Source organism: Leucoraja erinacea, chromosome 17 (genome assembly GCF_028641065.1).
Source record: "Leucoraja erinacea ecotype New England chromosome 17, Leri_hhj_1, whole genome shotgun sequence".
Taxonomy (NCBI): Eukaryota; Metazoa; Chordata; class Chondrichthyes; order Rajiformes; family Rajidae; genus Leucoraja; species Leucoraja erinaceus.
The window spans coordinates 41559098-41582588 of NC_073393.1; the positions used below are offsets into that span (position 1 = coordinate 41559098).

The 23491-nt window shown below is 44.1% G+C and overlaps 1 protein-coding gene across 2 annotated transcripts in view; it reads right to left on the reverse strand.

Moving 5' to 3' along the window:
- Positions 1–23491, reverse strand: part of LOC129705467 (uncharacterized) — a 482458-nt gene that overhangs the window by 78784 nt on the left and 380183 nt on the right. For both annotated transcript variants that reach the window (XM_055649050.1, XM_055649051.1), the window contains exon 3: positions 8057–8111. The gene's annotated coding sequence lies outside the window, so the exon portion shown is untranslated. The remainder of the gene's footprint in view (positions 1–8056; positions 8112–23491) is intronic.

The window sequence follows — 23491 nt, forward strand, 5'->3', positions numbered from 1 at the left end:
GATTTATGAGGATGTTGCCAGGACTCGAGGGTGTGAGCTATAGGGAGAGGTTGAATAGGCTGGGACACTGTTCCCTTGCGTGCAGGAGGATGAGGGGAGATCTTATAGAGGTGTATAAAATCATGAGAGGAATAGATCGGGTAGATGCACTGACTCTTGCCCATAGTAGGTGAATCAAGGACCAGAAGGCATAGGTTTAAGGTGAAGGGGAAAAGATTTAATAGGAATCTGAGGGGTAGCTTTTTCACACAAAGGGTGGTGGGGGGATGGAATAAGCTGCCAGAGGAGGTAGTTGAGGCTGGGACTATCCCAATGTTTAAGAAGAATTTAGACAGATACATGGATAGGACAAGTTTGGAGGGATATGGACCAAACACAGGCAGGTGGGACTAGTGTAGCTGGGACATGTTGGAGGGTGTGGGTAGTTGGGCCGAAGGGCCTGTTTCCACACTGTATCACTCTATGACTCTCGAACCCATCCACATTTACGTCCAAGTCAATTATACGTATCACAAACAGCAGAGGTCCCAGCACAGATTATGCAGAATCCCAATGGTCACAGACTTCCAGCCAGAATATCTACCTTCCACCGAACCCTCAGTCTTCTAAGAATAAGTCAGTTCTGAATCCATCGACCAAGTCATCATGAATCCCGTACATCTTAATCTTCTGGATTAGCCACGAGGAACCTTTTCAAAAGCCTTATTTACAATCCATTTACAACATCCACTACCATTCCTACATCAATTCCTTCGTCGCATCCTCAAAAAACTCCATCGTTAGTAAGACATGATCTACTGCGTACAAAGCCACGCGGGCTACCCCTAATTAGCCCATTCTCTTCCAAATGAGAGCAAATCCTATTTCGAAGGATTCTCTCCAATAGTTTCCCTTCCGCTGATGTGAGGCTCACCAGCCTATGGTTCCTTTAATTCTCTCTACTTCCTTTTTTAAACAAACGAACAACATTGGCCACTCTCAAGTCCTCTGGAGCCCTGCCTGTGACTAGAGAAGAAACAAAGAAACTGAGTGCTACAAAGGGATCACCAGTGGATTGATAAAGGGCCCCAAAAAATATAATTGGAGCATCGGCAACACCAATCATCAAGCCAACAGGATTTCTAAACATAGCGTATCTTCCTGTCTGCTCATGTGTACTATGTAGGTCCTGCAAAGGATCAAGTCTTGGCAATGAGTCGGACTGGATTATAAATACTCTTGCTGAAATTGTTTTTGGATAATCTGCCAGAGACTGATTGCCTTTCTTTGTTTGTGAAGGCAAAATAAAAGTTAGCTTTTATTTCAAGACCTACAGAGCAGACTGGAATATAGGACTGAGCCAGGTCGGGGCCTGTCAAAGACCGTACACATTGTCCATCTGCCATGGCCTTGGGAACAATTAGTGTACAGCCATAAGTAAATGGCTTTTAATGCATGTACGGTGCTGATTAAACCATGTCTTCCACTGCAGACAACATCGTGCAGGTTCCCAATCATCAGGACCGGGCATTGTTGGAGAGAAAAAAAACACACTTATTTTTTAACTGAGATTTGTAAATCCTTAAAAAAATGTACCTGTGTCAGTAATGGGCCAGTCCCACTTAGGTGATTTTTCAGGCGACTTTCGGCGACTGTCAAGTTTTAGCAGGTCATTGAAAAACCGGCGACTGGAACGGTGACTGTCAGAGTGACACACACACACACACACACACACACACACACACGCACACACACACGCACGCACACACACACGCACACACACACACACACACACACACGCACACACGCTCACACACACACACACACGCACACACACACACACACACACACACACACACACACCCCCCCCCCCCCCCCTTCCTTCCCCAGCCCGTTATGCAGGTGGGGGACAGGGCAAGCGGAGGGAGCGCTGTCTGAGTGAAATTCACACGGTGCGAAGCCAATGTGATACAGACACACACCGCGATGAACAGGAAGGTTACACAAAAAAGCTGGAGAAACTCAGCGGGTGCAACAGCATCTATGGAGCGAAGGAAATAGGCGACGTTTCGGGCCGAAACCTTTCTTCAGATGAACAGGAAGGTTGGCGCAGTAATTAAGAGGGTGAAGGGTGACGGGAAGGGTCACTTTTTCCATTAAAAGAGGGGGGAGAGGCAGGGGGGTGAAGGGAAGAGAAGGGGGAGATGGGGCGGGGAGAAGGAGTGGAGACAACTTTTAAGAAGCCAGAGATACACGGCTGTGAAGCTCGGCGGACATTAACATTACCGGTCGGTTATCCTTGGTTCTGAAAACTACTGTTTACGGGTTTTTTTTCCCAATGAGCCAATGACATTCACCGGTCAGCATTGGCGACAACCAACAAGAACCTACGACAACCTACGACCTCCTGGCGACCCACCACCACTGCATCTACGCATGAGGATTCTCGCTACCCTCCATGGCGGCTTCAACATGTTGAAAAATTAGCGGCGCCCCGAATGAAGCCGCCACTAGTTCCAAGAATGCGGGAACTCCTCGCGACCATGAAGGCAACTCCCCGACAACCACCCGTGACCATGTGGCGATCGCATAGTCTCCTGTAGTCACCTAAATAGTCGCGTAAGTGGGGCAGGCCCATAAATCTAAAGGAAAGACAAAAATGCTGGAGAAACTCAGCGGGTGCAGCAGCATCTATGGAGCGAAGGAATAGGTGACGTTCGGGCCAAAACCCTTCTTCAGGATATATTAGTAAAAGACATTCGTAGAAAGGTGAAACATCGTAACAATCCTGCACTACAAGACAATACTGAATGTCATTATTTGAGAAAGTAATCAGGTCCAAAATGTGAATCGGGCGACGACACACGCGGCAGCCTCAACACCGTCCTTTCACCCTTTTTGTTGTTTTTCGTCTGTCTAAAAAGTATGTTTATGGAGGTTTCTTAGTCATTTTTACATGGGGGATGGGGAGGGGGAACCGTTTCCTAGTCGCTACCTGGTCGAGGATGCGTCTTTTCTCCGAGTCACATCTTCGCCCCCCCACCTCGCGGCTTTTCCTGCCGGAGACCGGCCAAAGCTTCAGCAGCAGCGCAGCACTGAATTACCATCGCGGAGCGGGCGATGCCTTACCGGGATTGTTGTGTTGGAGTTCCGGGGGCCTGCCGATTTTAACACCGCGGAGCTACGGTTTGCGGAGCTTCCAGCCGCGGGCGGTGCTGACTTTAACATCGCCTAGTCCTGGAATCCTTTGCCGAGGGTCGCCAGTGTTGAATCTCCGCCCAGCTCGCCCTGTGGACTTCGGGAGCCGCGGTCTCCGGTAGGAAGCGGCCGATTCGGAAATTCCAAGCTGCTGAGAGTGTTCTTCTGTTCCGACATCAGAGTTCTATCATCTCGGCGAGAGGGCCTGAACATCGGGCCGCCGTAGCAGCGACTGCGGAGGGCTCAGTGGGTCTGACCGCAGGTGAACAATGAGGAAGATGACTGAACTTTGTTGCCTTCTCTCACAGTGGGGAACGTTGATTCTGCCGTGTGGGGGGGTGTTCATGTTAAACTCTATTGTGTATTGTGTTCTTTTTATTCGCACGGCTGTATGGTAACTCAAATCTCACTGTACCAATTGGTCCATGTGACAATAAATGTCTCTTGAATTTGAACAGCAGTGCGTCTATCAGATGTGTCTTCCTATTACTACATACAGTAGGTTTCCTTGAGGTACTCCCTTAGACCCACATGTTGGTTGGTTTGTTAGCAACTGTAGGTTACCTGTAGTGCAGGTGGTATTAACGTCGAACGTGGGGGACGGGGTTGTTGATATGAATGTAGGTATATTAGATCACAGGGAAAACCAGCAAGATGGGATTGCACCATGAACCAACCACAATTCAATGGGCTGAATGGCCTCCTACTACATCACGCAGAAAAAGTGAAAATAAATATTTGTTCTATCTGCAGGCTGGATAGAAGATTTAATGTCTTTGCTTTCTCAGTTTTATGAGCTGTAGGCCAAACCTGTTTCTTGAGTTTAGTTTATTGTCATGTGTACCAAGGTACAGTGAAAGCTTTTTGTTGTGGGCTAACCAGCCGGCGGAAAGACTATATACAATCGAGCCATCCACAGTGTACGGATACACGATAAAGGGAATAACATGAATAACATGATAGAGTCAGTAAAGTTCCAGCAAACCTAGTCTGAGGGTCTCTAATGAGGGTCTCCAATGAGGTAAATAGTAGTTCAGGACCACTCTCTAGTTGTTGCGAGGATGGTTCTGTTGCCAGTAAACTTGTACAGCTGCATCATGATGTGCTAACATCATTTGTATTCGGTAGCTTCTTGATGGAAAACTTACCAAACACCTTCTTCACCGCACAGCCCACCTAACATGACACTTGTAGGGAACCATGCACCTCTACTCCCAGATCTCTCTGTTCTAGTTCAGTATCGTTTATTGTCACGTGTACTGAGATACAGCCTTCTATCCCGAGATCGTTGCCTGTCCTGCTGAGTTACTCCAGCATTTTGTGTCTGTCTTCTCCAGAGATGCTGCCTGTCCTGTTGAGTTACTCTAGCATTTTGTGTCTATGTTCAGCTTAAAACCAGCATCTGCAGTTCCCTACTACCCACTATGGTGGATGTTATCGGCATTGATAATGAACAATAAAGCTTTAATATACAAATATACAATTGGCAACTCAAACAACCTTAGGTAGCTCTGGCAGAATAACAAGATCCCCCAACCACTATTTAAGTTCAATTTCCTGATTAATAGTTTAGTTCAGTTTAGTTCACAGTTATGTTGCGTGCTATCCAGTTTGCAGAAAGACAATACTTGATTACAATCCAGCCATTTCTTGGCAGCAATACAGAAGGGTGAATAAAAATTACCAAGTAAACACCACTATCAATATATGCTCCTGTCCGGGCCATCAACGTGGCAACCCATAGTATTTAATTACCTGGAATAAGGTGATCTAATGGTCCTATACAACGCCATTATGGATGCCAGAGAGACTAAGGTACTTTCTTTTTCTCCTCAGGAAGAAGAGAAATTTGATGAGCCTTCTTGATCAGAGTAGAGGTATTGTGGGTCCAAGAGAGGTCATCGGAGATGTTAACTCCCAGGAACCTGAAGCTAGAAACACGTTCCACCTCCGATGCTGCCTGTCCTGTTGAGTTACTCCAGCATTTTGTGTCTATGTTCAGCTTAAAACCAGCATCTGCAGTTCCCTACTACCCACTATGGTGGATGTTATCGGCATTGATAATGAACAATAAAGCTTTAATATACAAATATACAATTGGCAACTCTAACAACCTTAGGTAGCTCTGGCAGAATAACAAGATCCCCCAACCACTATTTAAGTTCAATTTCCTGATTAATAGTTTAGTTCAGTTTAGTTCACAGTTATGTTGCGTGCTATCCAGTTTGCAGAAAGACAATACTTGATTACAATCGAGCCATTTCTTGGCAGCAATACAGAAGGTGTGAATAAAAATTACCAAGTAAACACTTCTATCAATATATGCTCCTGTCCTGGCCATCAACGTGGCAACCTAGTATTTAATTACCTGGAATGTTGGATGATAATATCCTATACAACGCCATTATGGGATGCCAGAGGACTAAGGTACTTTTTTTTATTAGTAATAGCAAGAAATTTTACAAAGTCTGCTCATCATTTTGCCCAATTATTTGCAAGGCCATCCAAGTATAATGAATATGTCTCTGGTACAATGCTGATAACCTATTATCTGGTGTTTCATAAATCCCAATGGTTTGGAGTCGGATTCATTAGGTAATGTTTACCTTGCTTCCTTCCCATCCACCAAAGGTCCCATTTCTTCTGTTCCCTGTGACTCGCTGTCTCCCACAGTAACTCACTCATTGTGGGCTGCATCAGTGAGGGGATGGAAGCTGAATACAGAGGTGTTGCCTTCGTTGCCATGTGGTGAGAACGGAGAGGTTGAGAAGGAGTTTCTTCCCAGAGGCAATTTGGACTGTAAACGCCTATCTCACCAGGGACTAACTCTACAGAACGTTTTTCCTTCCATTATTTATTATGAATAAGAATATGTGTGTTATGATTGTGTTTATAATTTGTTTGGTTGTTTTGTTGTTGTCTTTTGCACAAAAGTCCGCGAGCATTGCCACTTTCATTTCACTGCACATCTCGTATGTGTATGTGACAAATAAACTTGACTTGACTTGACTTGACTTGCAGTCAACGACTTTGATGAGTGGTGTGGGCTGAATCACATAAATCTCATTCCGACAAGACACGAAGTTTCGGTGGACTTTAGGGGACAGAGGATCATGTATCCTCCCTGTCTTCATCAATGGTGTGACATTATACAGGACTACCAAGGTGTACAAGTCTATCTTGGAGGCTATGACATTAAACTGGACTGTGTGATGGAATGCTGAGGCCCTGAACTCTGTGTGGGAGATTAAGTTGTACGGTCGCTCTTTCAATCCTACAGTAAGATGGTTCATCAATCGTTAGTGGCCAGTGTCATCGTCTACGCTGTTGTGTACTGGAGTAGCAGGGCGAAGGCCGCAGGCGCCAATAGAATCAACAAGCTCATCAGGAAGGCAGGCTCCATCCTGGGATTGGAGTTGGATTCATTGGAGGTGGTCTCGGAAAGGAGGATGCTCCTCAAACTGCGGACAATGCATCTCACCCCCTGGCATGACACAATGGTCTCCTGGGAGCAAATAAAGTAGTGACTGGTATCGTATTGTTTTGTATCATATCGTATTACTCCATTGTATAAAGGAATGGACTATGCAGCTCCCATAGTCCATTCAAAATTATAATCTGCTCTTGCCATTCTCAAAATTCTAAATGTGTCAGATGAACCGAATCTTTGTGCAATACCATATAACACCCAATATCAACACTGTAGGCCCATTGTAGTATAATGTGTACACGTTTCAATGGCTTGAGACTATGGAAGGTATCCTGATAAAATTCTGCCTATAGGTATCGGGGGACTGTACCTTGAGAATCCCACTGTATGCCGCAAAGCTTGGGTCCATTATGTGCTGACTATGGGCGAGTACTTTTTACCAATATATACTGTGTGACGAGATTAAGTTGTTACAGCACGGTGACGAGAGGCCATCTCGGCCCTACAAGTCCGTGCCGAACAAAGGATTTTTTCGCCCTTCAGTCCCACCTGCCTCAGACTCATACCATAACCCTCCATTCCCTTCTCATCTATATGCCTATCCAATTTATTTTAAAATAAACCTAACAGTGAACCTGCCTCCACCAATATCCACTGGAAGCGTATTCCACATCGCGTACCACTCCTGAGTAAAGAAGTTGCCCCTCCCATATTACCCCAAAATTTCTGTCCTCTTAATTCTGAAGTCATGTCCTCTTGTGAACCGAATCTTCCCTATTCTCAAAGGGAAAAGCTTGTCCCCATCAACTCTGTCTATCCCTCTCATCATTTTAAAGACCTCTATCAGGTCCCCCCCTTTACCTTCTGCGCTCCAGAGAATAAAGACCTAACTTATTCAACCTATCTCTGTAACTTAGTTGTTGAAACCCAGGCAACCATTCTAGTTAATCTCCTCTGTACTCTCTCTATTTTGTTGACTGTAACAAGACGGACACGAAAAGAAGAAGATCAGCACCGTAGAACTTTCAAATACCAATATTTAAAATTCACGGGATAAAAACAAAAACATCTGGAAACAAATGGTAGTCAGTCAGCATCTGTGGAATAATAAACCAGAGTTTCAGGAAAAGCACTTGATTGACCCGAAACATTCATTTTGTGTCTCTCTCCACAGACCTGCTGAGTTCTTCCAGAATTATTGTTCTTTTTAGTTCAAAATCAACGCATCTGCTGCAATGTATTGATTTTCAGTTAAAAATCATAAAAATATTGTAAAATTCCAGTGAAAATATTTTTGTCACACATTCATTATGATAAAACTGCTCAATATTGTAAAGGACAATTTTGAAAATTTTTGAAATAATTTTTTTTCTACTAAGAGTATTTTTTCTTGAATTGTGCGTTGCTCTAAACATTTAATGCAATAAATGAATTTTCAAATGATCTGACCTTGACAAATCTGCAGGTCCTGTTGACATCCTGTGTTGTTACTCAGTTCAGTCACCTAGAAATACATAAATCCCATCAATATTTGTAGAATAATTCCTTCGGGAGCAGAGCATTAAAGATATCTGTCGTATATAACTGAACCTAATCACTATTTTCCTTTGTAGTTTTATCTGCCTTCACTTGCACAGTTGAAATTGTGTGTTCAGGTAAATAAAGGCATGTCGGTTCAGGCAGATAAAATTGCTCAAAGAGCAAAGGCCTAAAGCATCAGGTTTTATAAATCATATTGTAAAAAATAAATCAATAACACATTTACGGAACAGTTAGTGTTCCTTATGCACTTTTGGATGGACCGCTACAGAAACACATTGATATAAAGCACAGAAACAGCAAGAAAATGGTGTTGAAAGGCCAAGGAATGAAGAAAATCATGCCTTTCACAACATTAGGGAGTTTCAAAATACTATACCATATCTGCAGAGAAAACTTCACCACGGCGATGAGCTAAGGAGAAGATATTTTGTTTGCTCATGCTGATTGAGACTTTGGTAGGAATACAAGATATACCACGCCATCAACACCACTTGTTTCCCTTCACCAGCAACCTTCCATGTCCCTCCTTGAAACCGTGCCATGGAATCCTTTAAGTTCTCCTCAGAGGGCAGATTTGGACTGTATAACCTCTCAGCTTACAAATGAGAAACAGCACCAAAAAAGTGAGAAGTTTCCATTACTTTTGGATTAGAGAAGGTCAAAATGAGGTTTAATAAAGATGTTATTAAGAATGATATGATGTTATTATTCAGCATGTTTTTAAGCATGATTAGATGCTATTGTTCAGTTAGACAGTCACATGAATAGGACAGGTTTGGAGGGATATGGACCAAACGCGGGCAGTGGGACTAGTGTAGCTGGGACATGTTGGCTGATGTGGGCAAGTTGGGCCGAAGGGCCTGTTTCCACACTGTATCACTCTATGACTGAGTATGAATACTCAGTATTAACAGAATGTCTAATTCCTCCATTAAGGAGTTTTAAAATAGAGATTCAACTGAAAGCAACCAGTTAAAAGTATTTGAGTTCCTTTGCCAGAAGGGTCCTTGGAGATTAGAATCACTTGCTCCAGATTCAACTGGAAAAGAGAAAACTCTTCCTTCTGAGGAAAAATTGGATACGTATTGTAACAGAAAAAGAAGCAGTTATTTGAGAAAATAAGGGCACATTTTGGTTAATCCCATCAAAGAGTCACTGTCATCACAATATCCTTTGTCGTAACATCTGTTGCAAGTTAAAGAGCGAATTTACAGAAATTAAAATGTTCATTAAAACACCATTGCTCAGAAAGTGATGCTATGGATACACTGCAGTTGTTAGGTAGAGTCTATTTACTTTCATTTGTGTGGTGATAACGGCTATGGGTATTGGACTCCCTTATGCAGGATAGCATGCCAGAGAGGCGCTGAGTACATGGGGATCAGGTGGAATAGCACGGATCAGCAGTTGTTAGCTTGGATGGAGGCTGTGGGCCAGGCTACGTCATGGTTCAGTGAGGGTTTCAGCAAGCAAGGCGTGGAAGGCAGAATAGGGACTGAAGTCCGATTGATGGCTGGGCCATTGGAGGAGGGGCAGGAGATTAAGGATGATGAGGCAGGGGTCTGTGCCAATGAGGATGGGGGTGTGGGGGATTTGGGTTGGGAGAGAGTTTGACACAGAGAGATTTTTGGATGGGTCAGGAATGGACATCAGACTGGTCCATTCTGGGATAGTATCTGGGAGAGGTCAGGAAATTATTTGTGTCAGGTGGTGTTGGGATGTGAGGAGAGAGGGGAAAGTTTAGTTTAGTTTAGTTTAGTTTAGTTTAGAGATACAACGCGGAAACAGGCCCTTCAGCCCACTGAGTGTGTGCCGACCAGCAATCCCCACACTTTAACACTCCCATACACGCACTAGGGACAATTCACATTTATACCAAGCCAATTAACCTATGTCTTTGGAGTGTGTGAGGAAACCGAAGATCTCGGAGGAAACCCAAACCGGTCATAGGGAGAACGTACAAACTCTGTACAGCAAGCCAGGATCGAACCCGGGTCTCTGGCGCCGGAAGGCAGCAACTCTACCGCTGCGCACTGTGACGTCCACTCATTTAAGGTGAGAGGGGAAAGATTTAAGAGGAATTTGAGGGGCAACTTCCTCACACATAGGGAGGTGGGTATAGAGAATGAGCTGCCACAGGCTGCTCACTGAGTCAGGTATGACAAGAACATTGAAAATACATTCGCACAGGTACATTATTTTTTATTTATTATTTTTTTTTTATCATTTAAAAATAAATTGGATAGTTATATGGATGGGAAGGGAATGGAGGGTTATGATCTGAGCGCAGGTATATGGGACTAGGGGAGATTATGTGTTCGGCACGGACTAGAAGGGTCGAGATGGCCTGTTTCCGTGCTGTAATTGTTATATGGTTATATGGTTATATGGTTACATGGATAGAAAGATTGAGACAGATATGGTCCAAGCATGGGCAGGTGGCTCTAATGTAGATGTGGCATTTTGGTTGGCATGGTTGGGCATAAGGGGCATAAGTATGACGTGCCTCAACTCTAGAAGTATAGAATTTATCTTACTGGGCCCAATGTGTTACACAGGCATTGTTGTCAAGGGAAAGTCCAATGACAACTCCTCACAGGACAGAATGTACCAATATATGTACAATGTGAACGTAACCTAGACATGTGTTAAAACATGCAAGCATGAGTTCCAAAGTGACACTAAATGTCCTGAAAATTATCATTATCATTCTCCCTGGGTTTTTCTACATGGCAAATACAATTTAATGTGCACATTGCTGAAATAAACAATGTTATGCAATTCTAATGACTAAACCCTCATTTTAATTTGCGAAACTTCAAGACAAATCATATTCCACAACACCATTTGTCTATTTAGATAAGGAGGAATTGATTTAGTCAGAGGGTGGTGAATCTGTGGAATTCTTTGCCACAGAAGGCTCTGGAGGCCGTCAATAGATAGTTTTAAAGTAGAGAGAGATAGATTCTTGATTAGTACGGGCGTCAGGGGTTATGGGAAGAAGGCAGAAGATTGTGGTTAGGAGGGAGGGATTGATCAGCCATGATTGAATGGCGGAGTAGACTTGATGGGCAAATTCTACTCCAATCACTTATGACCTTATGACCATTTATAAAACAGATTGTTCTACAATTCTAAACAGCTACTCCCATGTGAACTTCACCAGGACAACAGGAAAATAATCACAAATCACCTTCATCAAAAATTAGGCTTTTACTGCAAAAATGAAAATAGGCCCGAAATTTCTGCATGCTTCCCAACCCCTGTTTGTGGAGGGCCAGTGAATATCTCAAATGTATCTGATAACTATGTCTTTATGCCAGTTCTTAAAGTTCCCCAGCAGAATTCTGCGTTCAATAAGGGACACAAATTTTGATTAATTGTGAACGAATGCAAAGATTGTGTAAGGAAAGGAGGAAAAATCTTCAACATTTGTCAACATACATTTGAGAAAATGTATATTTCTCACCAAGAGTTTTATTATAATGTGAGGAACTTTAAACCACCAATGAGCTTTAATCAGCCAATTAATTAATTAATTAGGTGTAGTTCCAAATTTCAATTTCATATGTTCTTCAATACAGTTTTTGTTCTCTGTAAGTACACAGAATGCTAAACACTGCACCATTGGAACAGGCACTTCAGCTTTCAATGCCCATGTCAAACAAGATGCCACATTAGACTAATTGTGATCTATAGCACTTCATTCCGTGCATATCCATGTGCCTATCTGAAAGCTTCTTAAATGCTAGTATCATATCTGCCTCCACCACCAACCCTGGCAGCACTTCCCAGGCACCCACCATTCTATGGACAAAATATAGTTGCCACACACATCTCCTTTAAACTGTGCCCCTCTCACCTTAAAGCTATGCTCTCTAGTGCTTGACATTTTCACCCTGGGGGAAAGGTTCTGACTGTCTCTGCCTCTCATAATTCCATCCTCTTTCCCCACAATCTTTGGCATACCATGGAAAACAATCCATTTCTGTCCAACCTATCCCTGTAGCTAATACCCCTTAATCCACAAATTACAGAGACGTGCAGGTTGCAAGTTAATTGCCTTCTGTAAATTGTCCCTAGTGTGTAAGTTGGACCAGTGTGCCATTAGTCAGTGTGGAGTTGGTGGGCCAAAGTCTGAAGAAGGGTCTCGACCCAAAATGCCATCTTTTCCTTTTCTCCAGAGATGCTGTCTGGCCCGCTGAGTTACTCCAGCTGCTTGTGTCTATCTTTCATGGGCCGAAGGGCCTGTTTCCACACTGTCTCTCTAAACTAAACTAAACTAAACTAAACTAAATAACTGCAAACAAAACCAAATATAACGTTGTAGGTGCAGAGTGCACATTGGGCTGAGATCTCAGTATCAGCCCAAAATGAAACTTGGGCCTAATATGTTCAATCCAAATTGGACAATAACACGAATGCACTGGGTATGGCATCAGTTCAGTTCACTCCGATATAAATCAAAACAAGCTGTCAAGCTTTTAAGATAAACATTTCAATCTAAATTGTGCCCGTGGAAATATTATGTAATTCATTACTTTGCTGAAAAAAAGGCATTATTAAAACAGAGGGATCAAAACAGTTTGCTCATTCTTAGCAATTGAGGTTGTGCGTTGGAATGTGTGATTCATGAGGTGGAGAAACAGGGATGGGATTGCTTGGGTTATATACTCATGGGCTATGGTTTTCTCAATGGGAAAACTGATACCAATGTGTTGTTGCATAGTAGCTTGCCTGTTTATTCCATTCCATTGGGTTACTTTATCTCGTGTCCCTCTTGATTGCAGGAACGAGTGGGTTAACATATGATGAGCGTTTGACGGTACTGGGGCTGTACTCGCTGGAGTTTAGAAGAATGAAGGGGGAACTCATTGAAATGCTCCGAATAGTAAAAGGCTTGGATGGAGTGGATGTGGAGAGGATATTTCCACTAGTGGAACAGTCTAGGACCAGAGGTCATAGCCTTAGAATTGATGGATGTTCCTTTGGGAAAGAGATGAGGCGGAATTTCTTTAGTCAAAGGGTGATGAATCTGTGGAATTCATTGCCACAGAAGTCTGTGGAGGCCAAGTCAATTGATGTTTTAAAGCAGGGATAGATTCTTGATTAGTACGGGTGTCGGGGCTTGTGGGGAGAAGGCAGGAGAATGGGGTTAGGAGGGAGAGATAGATCAGCCATAATTGAATGGCGGAGTAGACTTAATGGGCTGAATGGCCTAATTCTGCTCCTATCACTTATGAACATGAATTAGAAAAGTCAAGAGCAATATTTTACTTTGCATACATCTCACTGCTTCTTGCTGCACATTCTGAGAAATCTATCTGCGTTGCTTGTTATCATTAGTATTAATCGCAGAAGGACACTGCCTTGTAGGATCAATGCCAAACAGACCACATAAACATTGTTAGGATCCAGCCCCTGGGCTCAGTTTTATAGCTTTGCACCTGGCTCAGACAACTATTAAATAGTCACTGCCAGATATTTCATAAGAGCACTTGGCTTCAACTGAATAGCATAATTTATAGGCAACTAAAGTAGAGAAAGGATTATAAGAAGAAAACACATTGCATACATTTATGTCATGATCTCTTTCTGCATTGACCTTTATGCAGTTTGCATGCAGTCAGCATTAATAAATTGATTGGGCTGTAATATACCGTCATTATTATAATTATTCAGTCGAATTTACAGCACATTATTTATCAAATTAAAAACCGCTAATGTATTAGATTTGAATCTTGTCAACCTTGCACTACAAGGAAAATGCATCAATCTTTCTGATGAAGCTTTAAAGACTCAGCTAGATGTACCACAGTGCCTGGAGTCACCTGCCAGCTCTCCAGTAATCACTTAATGCACAGGGCTATTCCCACCTACAAGGTTGTTGGCAAATCACACTGGCTACTATCATTTAGGAGGCAAAGCCTAGAGGACAGCTCTAAGAACATCCCTAACAAACATAGACACAAAATGCTGGAGTAACTCAGCGGGACAGGCAGCATCTCTGGAGATAAGGTGCGGGTGATAGACAATAGACAATAGACAATAGGTGCAGGAGTAGGCCATTTGCCCCTTTGAGCCAGCACCGTCATTCAATGTGATCATGGCTGATCATCCCCAATCAGTACCCTGGTCCTGCCTACTCCCCATATCCCCTGACTCCGCTATTTTTAAGAGCCCTATCTAGCCCTCTCTTGAAAGCATCCAGAGAACCTGCCTCCACCGCCCTCTGAGGCAGAGAATTCCACAGATGTTCCGGTCCAGCCTGGGTTTCAGGCTGAAGAAGGGCCTCGACCCGAAAAGCCACCCATCTCTCTCCAGAGATGCTGCCTGTTACGCTGAGTTACTCCAGCATTTTGTGTCTCTCTTCGGTGTAAACCAGCATCTGCAGTTCCTTTTTGTACATCCCAACCAAAATTTGCCAGAAGGCTAAGCTAACATATAGTTCAAAGTTCAAAGTTCAAAGTAAACTTTATTGTCAATTCAATTATGCAACAGTAGTTACACAGAGGATTGAAATTATGTTTCCCCATACTCCAAATGTGCAAGTAATATTAAAAACACAGACAGACAACATACCAATAAAAATAGACAATAGATACAAGTATAAGGAATACTGTAAAAAAGATCTAAAAAATCAAGGAGATTAATAGCTTTATATAATATATAATATACATAACTATTACATATTTCAATTTACAGATACTTAAAACTATTATGATTGAACTAAATAATTTTAAGAAATTACAATGAAATGTTTTACTTAGTTTCTAATTCAGAGCGTTAGTTTCTCCTCTGAAATAACTGAGGTCTCCAATCCTACAATATGTAGGAACTGGTAAAGACATAGAGGTGAGTTCTGAATCCCAGGATGGATGGGCTCTGATGTTAAACTCCAAATGACAGCACATTTGCAGAAATTCTAGATTCACTCAAGTTTCAGTAGACGAAAGCTGGTGGTTCTGATTAGAACTACCAACTCCATAAAGCATGATTCGGCCCACTATATAACCTGACCTGTGACCTGGCCACTACAAATAGATGCATCATCTATGGATATTTAATAAATTGCATAATTCAACCACAGAATACGGAGTCAGTCTGTACGGAGTGACCTGCGAGATCTTCGGTTTCCTCCCACACTCCAAATACGTACAAGTATGTAGGTTAATAGTAAGATTAAACGAGAACTTACCAGTTTGAAGTTTGATCTGTATTTTATGAGGAGTTACGATGAGGGATTACGTGAAGAAGCCCGCCAGGACGCATGCGTGTCATTCTTCAAAGCAGCGGTGTGAAATCACAGACAACTGTAATGACTAAACATAGTAAGATTAGAGAAGAGATACCAGTTAAGTATATGATCAAGGGTGGGAGTGGAGGGCACGTAATCCCTCATCGTAACTCCTCATAAAATACAGATCAAACTTCAAACTGGTAAGTTCTCGTTTAATCTTACTATTTTACTTCGGAGTCACGTGAGTGACTACGTGAAGATTTTAAAGCTCTGTGATTTCATGCCGTGGAAACAAGTCCATGCATCACGTCTGCCTTGACTGTAGGTGGAATAGTGTTAACATAATTCGGACATGAATTCGATATTGAAATCATAAAATTTATTAACACAAATTATGACCCTTTTATGGGTTTGAATTAATTTACAGAACTTAAAATTTCTTCTGCAAATGTTCCAGGTTTCATTACTAGTTTATTGTAAAATAATTGGAATGTTCATTCCCCTGACCATCCTGCTGCTTCGAGGACTTGGTCCATGGGCACATCCAATTGTATTGCTGCCGATGTAGCTGCAGCCCTGGTGGAATGAGATTTTAAAATGTTAGTATCCACCCCAGCCTGTGTAAGCACCTGTTTCAGCCATCTTGAGATGGTCTGGACCATCACTCTTTTGTGAGGTTGCTTGTGGCTGATCAGAAGTCCCTTCTCATTGCCTCTAAGGATTTTAGTTTTCTCTATGTATAATGACAGGTGTCTAACTATACAGAGACGGTCATCTGTAGGGTATGACCTAAATAGTATATTGAGGCCTGCTGATCCCTGTCTGTTCTGCTTTACTAGTTCGTAGATGTGGAACGTAATATTGTCAGGTGAGGAAGTCATGTTGTCCAGTCTGAGTTTATGCAGTGACTGTACCCTCTGTGCCGTGACTAATGCCATTAACATGACTGTTTTTAAAGTCAGTCTGTGTAGAGACAGAGCTGATGCTGGAGACCAGTTTCTGAGCGTCTTCAGGACAATGCTTACATCCCAAATTTGGGAGTACCTGGTTTTTGGGGGATTAGTATTAAAAATTCCCCTCATAAGTTTTGTTACCAGTGGGTGAGTCCCTACAGTGTAACGCTCTTTCCCTTGCCATAGGTAAGTCGACAGGGCACTTCTGGCGCTGTTGATGGCACTGTAACTGAGCCCCTCATCATAATGGAGGCCTGCCAGGTATTCCAGAACAGACGGGATGTTCATGTTTCTGTTGGTGATGTTGTTTTTATGGCAGTACATTTCCCACTTCCTGATATAGACCAGATACTGTTTTTTAGTCGATTGTCTTTGGGCCGCTGAGATCATGTTCGCTGTTCGGTCCGTTAGTCCCAGTTATAGAAGTGGTGTTTTTAAACCTCCTGTTACGGGATGTAGCAATAAGTCTGGTCTATGTGGGATGGTAATACATGGTTCTAATACCATGTTTTGCACCACTGGGAACCATGGTTGTGTAGGCCAATCGGGTACTACCAAAATACCAGACGCAGAGTCTTGTTGTATTTTCCTTAATACCCGCTGATGAGGCAGAAAGGAGGGAATGCGTAAATAAACAATTTCCCCCAATGCAGCGAAAATGCATCTGTCGCTGCTGCCCCAGGGCCTGGTTCCCATGAAACATAGTTTGGTATCTGGTTGTTTAGTCTGGATGCGAATAGATCGATATCTGGTGTTCCATATTTTGCTGTAATATCAGCAAATACTATTTTGTTCAACATCCATTCGGTGTTTTCATTAAATTTGCGTGACCTGGTGTCTGCCACTAAATTTAGTCTCCCTGGTAGGTAAGTGGCTGATATCCAAATATCTCTTTGGATGCACCATTGCAAAAAAGAGTTAGCCAGATTGTTAAATGATATCGATTTGTTTCCAGATTCAGATTCAGATTCAGATTCAATTTTAATTGTCATTGTCAGTGTACAGTACAGAGACAACGAAATGCATTTAGCATCTCCCTTGAAGAGCGACATAGCAAACGATTTGAATAAAAAAATAAATAATAAGTGTCCGGGGGGGGGGGGGGATTGGCAGTCACCGAGGTACGTTGTTTAGTAGAGTGACAGCCGCCGGAAAGAAGCTGTTCCTTGACCTGCTGGTTCGGCAACGGAGAGACCTGTAGCGCCTCCCGGATGGTAGGAGGGTAAACAGTCCATGGTTGGGGTGAGAGCAGTCCTTGGCGATGCTGAGCGCCCTCCGCAGACAGCGCTTGCTTTGGACAGACTCAAAGGAGGGGAGCGTGGAACCGGTGATGCGTTGGGCAATTTTCACCACCCTCTGCAGTGCCTTCCGGTCGGAGACAGAGCAGTTGCCATACCATACTGTGATGCAGTTGGTAAGGATGCTCTCGATGGTGCAGCGGTAGAAGTTCACCAGGATCTGAGGAGACAGATGGACCTTCTTCAGTCTCCTCAGGAAGAAGAGACGCTGATGAGCCTTCTTGATCAGAGTAGAGGTATTGTGGGTCCAAGAGAGGTCATCGGAGATGTTGACTCCCAGGAACCTGAAGCTAGAAACACGTTCCACCTCCGTCCCGTTAATGTGGATGGGGGTGTGCGTGCCACCTCTGGACTTCCTGAAGTCTACAATGAGCTCCTTGGTCTTCTTGGAGTTAAGGGCCAGGTTGTTGTCAGCGCACCATGCTGCTAAGTGCTGGACCTCCTCCCTGTAGGCCAGCTCATCGTTGTTGCTGATGAGGCCAATCACCGTTGTATCATCTGCATACTTGATGATGGTGTTTTACCATGTACAGGTGTGCAGTCATAGGTGAAGAGGGAGTAGAGGAGGGGGCTCAGCACACAGCCCTGAGGAACGCCGGTGTTCAGGGTGAGGGTTGAAGAGGTGTGCTTGTCTAACCTCACAGACTGGGGTCTGTTGGTTAGAAAGTCCAGTATCCAGTTGCAGAGGGAGGGGTCGATGCCCAGGTTACCGAGTTTGGTGATCAGTTTTGATGGAATAATGGTGTTGAATGCTGAGCTGTAATCGATGAACAGCATTCTTACATAAGTGTCTCTGTTGTCAAGGTGGGAGAGGGCGGAGTGAAGTGCCGTTGAGATGGCATCCTCCGTACTCCTGTTCTTGCGGTAGGCAAACTGATAGGGATCCAGTGTGGGGGGGGTAGGCAGCTTTTGAGGTGTGCCAGGACCAGCCTCTCGAAGCACTTGGTGATGATGGGGGTAAGTGCAACTGGGCGGAAGTCGTTGAGGCTTGCCGCAGTGGAGTGTTTTGGCACTGGCACGATGGAGGTGGCTTTAAGGCAAGTGGGGACAACTGCTTGGGCAAGTGACAGGTTGAAGATGTCAGTCCAGACGTCTGTCAGCTGCGCAGCACAGGCACTGAGCACGCGCCCGGGGATGCCGTCAGGGCCAGCAGCCTTACGTGCATTAGTCCTACTCAGTGCCACGTACACGTCGTAGGGGGTGAGTGTGAGGGGTTTGTGATCGGCAGGTAGCACAGCCTTGATGGCTGTCTCTAGATTGTCCCTGTCGAAGCGGCCATAGAAGTGGTTAAGCTCCTCAAGGAAGGAGGCGTCGCTGGATGTGGGGGTGATGTTGGAGGGTCTGTAGTCCGTGATGGCCTGGATGCCTTGCCACATGCGTCGGGGGTCGGAGTTGTTGTTGAAGTGCTCCTCAATCCTGAGCTTATGGCAGTGCTTGGCCTTCCTGATGCCCCTCTTCAGGTTAGCCCTGGATGAACTGTAGGCTCGAGCATCGCCTGACCTGAAAGCGGTGTCCCGTGCTTTCAGCAGTAGCCAGACCTCGCTGTTCATCCATGGCTTCTGATTCGGGTATATGGTCACCTGTTTGAGGGAGGTGACACTATTGATGGTGGAGTTTATAAAGTCCAGAACAGAGGATGTATAGGAATCAATGTCCGTGTGAGAGTCAGGGGTGGCCTGGGCTGCAAACGCCTTCCAGTCAGTGTTTCCAAAACACTGCTGAAGTGTGAAGTCCGCTTCCTCTGACCAGACTTTAACTGTCCTTACAGTTGGTTTAACCCGTCTGATGAGTGGGGAGTACTTAGGGAGCAGGAACAATGAGACGTGATCAGACTGACCAAGGTGGGGGAGGGGGATGGCTTTGTAAGCTTCAGCCATGTTGGTGTAGACATGGTGTCCACCCATGTGGTTGATGTATGCTACCACGGTGGTATTGTCAATCTGTAGTCTAACATGCTGGTGATATGACCCAGTACAATATGACTTTAGGCCATAGAATGCACCCAACATTTCCAAGTAGTTTATGCCCAGTGTGAGTAAGAAAGATGCCTCCTGTGCAGTCCATCTCCCTCCACAGCTGGTGATGGCATTGCTGGCTCCCCACCCAAGTGCACTGGCATCAGATTGTAGTACCATCGAAGGGTTACTGACAATGATTGGGTTTGAACAAAACCAAATGTTGTCTATCCACCATATTAGTTCTGTTTTCGCTTGGATTGGTAGTCTCATAGGTCTGTCAAAGTGACCTGCATTAATTTTGAATGCTTGTATTTTTGCTCTCTGTAAGTTTTGGTAATGTAGAGGTCTAAATTGTGTGGCTGGGAAAGCAGCCACTATTTTACCAATTACTTTTGCTACCAATCTGATGGATGGTTTTCTGATGTCAATGAGGTTATTGCAAGCATCTATTAAATCTCTAGCCTTTCCCTTAGGTAGTGTCACCATCATGGTTTTAAAATTTTTGTGAACAGCCTGGGGGCTGATGATAGCCCATTTGGCAGTGCTTTATACTGCCATAGTTGTCCCATCCAGTTGAATTTTAAGGAACATCTGTGGTCACCTCGTATAGGCACTGTATAGTAAGCATCTTTTAAATCGATGCTGGCCATGAAGTAACCTTTGGAAATTAATTGTTTAGCAGTAACAAAGGTTTCCATTTTAAAGTGAATATATTGTACAAATGTATTCAATTTTGTTAGATCGCTGATGATGCGACAACCACCATCTTTTTTGATTTTGGTAAAAATATTGGACACGAATTCTAATGGTTCCTTTTACACCTTTTACACCTTTTATGTAGAGCCGCTCCAGTTCAGTTTGTGCCTCTGATTTTTCTTTATCAGAGAGCACGAACACTTGGTTCGGTATATGTTGAACTGGAGGGCTGTACTTGTGTATTAACTCTATTGTATATCCTTGGAAACTGCTTAAGATGTAAGTATCGGTTGTTAATATGCTCCAAGCATTCAAAAACCAGTGTAGTCTCCCCCCAACACCCATGCTCTCCATATTTTTTAGGGAACCAGACCCACCTACCTCCATTGTTACCAGTGGCAGGTTTACTTCTTTTTGTAGTTTTTCCGATGTTGTTGTTGTGCTGGTGCCTGGTTTTTCGGTTTGGTTGGCGTTGGAGGTCCCCGCATCTTCCAGGAAGGCTGGCCTGGGCCATGGCCTAAAAAAGACTCATGTTTGAAATGCCGTGCCTTCGAGCTTTCACCAGTTCTGCTGGTGGGTGCGTAGGGGTACTGTCTTTGGCTGTAGTGGGTTTTTGTTGGTGTTCCTTTTATTAACCCCAAGGTTTTGGCTTCCTCATCAAGCTCTTTTACCTGCTTCGATAGGTTGCCTCCGACCAAGAGTATGGGTGGTTTTGTGGTCCCAGGTTTGCATAGTCCTGCGAATTTTGGGTTCAGTGTGGGTTGAATGGCACTCATCCTGATGTTATTTATTTCATCCTGGGTGTTGCAGAATAGTGCCAGCGCATCTTGTTGATCCTGGGACATTTCCCTGTCGTCCACTGTACGGGCAAATGCTGTTATCCCTGCGGTCAGTACTTTCAGTACTTTTTGCAATTTTACATCCATGCTCCTGACTCCTGTTCCAATGTGTTTCCAAATACAGTTGTTAACTATTGGAACGTTCAGAGATATGCAATTGCCCGGTGCCAGGTGTCTTGATGTGGTGTCCAGTACAGCCTGCTCTTGTAACTGGTTTAGAGACATGTAGTCTATACTGGCAGCAAGCTTTGGCTTCAGGTTTTGTCCAGTCTGTTCCGGCTGTATAAAATTGGCCACCATGTCCAGTAAGTTCTCTTTTCCCTGCACCCCTTGCACACTTGTCTTTTCTTCTGCGGCCCCCTCTTCCAGGTCAGCCCAGCACTGACCCGCAGTGCTCCCCTCTGATGAGGTAGAAGCACTGTGCAGCCCTTGAAAAGGTACTGCTGTGGGTTTACCATAGGGCCCACAGTGACCTGACTCCATATCCCGGATGTCTGTCACGTTGGAGCAAATGCTCCACACACCGTTCCATTCGGGTCCAGCGCTCTCGGTCGCTGGCCGCCCGCGGTGGTTCAAAGACGGACTCCTCTGAGTCCACGACCTTGTTAGTTTTGAGTCTAGCCTTGCCGCCCTGCCGCGTGAATTTGGCCGGTGCGGAGGTGACATCGGGCACAGCTGATCCCACTACGGGTGATCCACGTGCCGTTAGCTGCTGTTGCTGGCTTCCCGCTACTCCGCGGTCCTCCCTCACCAGCTTTGTCACAGCCCTTGTCTTCTTTGTTTTCTCCATTTTCCTACGTGTAGTTGGAAATGGGAACAAAAAGACCGCAGAGTAAACGCTTACCTGCAATTAGCGGCTTTTGAACTGCCGCTGCGGGGGAACGTCCTTCCACCGCGTCTGACGTTTCGCAATGCGTGTAGCGATATGACACGCATGCGTCCTGGCGGGGTTCTTCACGTAGTCACTCACGTGACTCCGAAGTAAAATTGGCTTGGTGTAAATGTAAAGAAAATTGTCCCTCATGGGCATAGGATAGTGTTAATGTGCTGGGATCGCTGGTCGGCGCGGACCCGGTGAGCCGAAAAGGGCCTGTTACCGCGCTGTATCTCTAAGCTAAAAAAAACGAAATCGTTATTAGACAAAGGTTTTTGCCACAAATTATTATTGCAGGTAAAATATAATGAATGAGAACTCCAAATAAAATAGCCAAATTTACGATAAATGCCCATCTCCTCGAAACATATGTAATGAATCAAAGGAAGTAAAATAAAGGGGATAATGAGGTAGATGAAGCTGATTAACTAAATAGAGTCGTAGAGTCATCGAATGACACAGTGTGGAGACATGCCCCTTGGCCCAACTTGCCCACACCAACACAACATGTCCCATCTGCCAACATTCGGTCCATATCCCTCCAAACCTATCCTGTTCTCTTCCATATTGTGTATCAAGATCTCTTACATACAGTGGAACCCTGCCATTTGGTACTAAACTGGTAATAATACTAATGAAATCAGAACAAGCCTAACTTCTGTAAGTCAGGGTAATGGAGAAAACAGAGAAAAAGAAGAAGCATAATGGTCAGAACAGATATCTTTAATGCCATTGGAATGGCAGGACTGCTGAACTAACTGTGCTCGAGGCCAGGGAATTATTACAATAAGACTGGCTTGAGTTCACTATGGCATGATTGAAGTACAGGATTGATGGACTGTTGGCAAGATAATGCTTGTAAAAACGATGAATTGTGTCAAAGCCAGGTAAATGATTGGAAAAACCTTTGAGGAAATTCCCAGCACAAATATTATGAGCGGTTGTCTGTCCTCACTGGGGATAAATGCAGCAGCTCTTTCTCCTCTTGGTGTTTAAATGAGACACGATAGAACATCATAATTATCTCAGACTCGCTGGATACTTTTCCAATTGCTGGCAGGATTACCTATTATCTTGAGTGTCGTTCATACTGGTTAGCATTTGTTTTTGCTTGAATAATTACTTGGCTGACTGTCACAAAGTTAAATAAAAACAGCTACTTTATTAGTTTGGGTTGGGACCACTTCGCTGAAATGCACATGAAGCTGCTGGAAGAGGCTTTTACTGGCTTCGAACCTTTTCTCAGCATTGGGAAAAAAATCGAATGATATCACCAGATGGCCTGGGGAAGCAGTCTCTTCACATCTCGCTGCATGTCAATGAAGCTATCCACGCCTTCTCCTGCCTCTCTTTAGTCAGTACAAACCATTTCTCTTCCAAACCAAACTCCTTCAACTTGCATTCCACCCTTACAGCCCTTCACTGGCAGCAGAGTTGCCACCAATACTAGGCGATGATAAGGGCCTGTCCCACCAACGCGACTT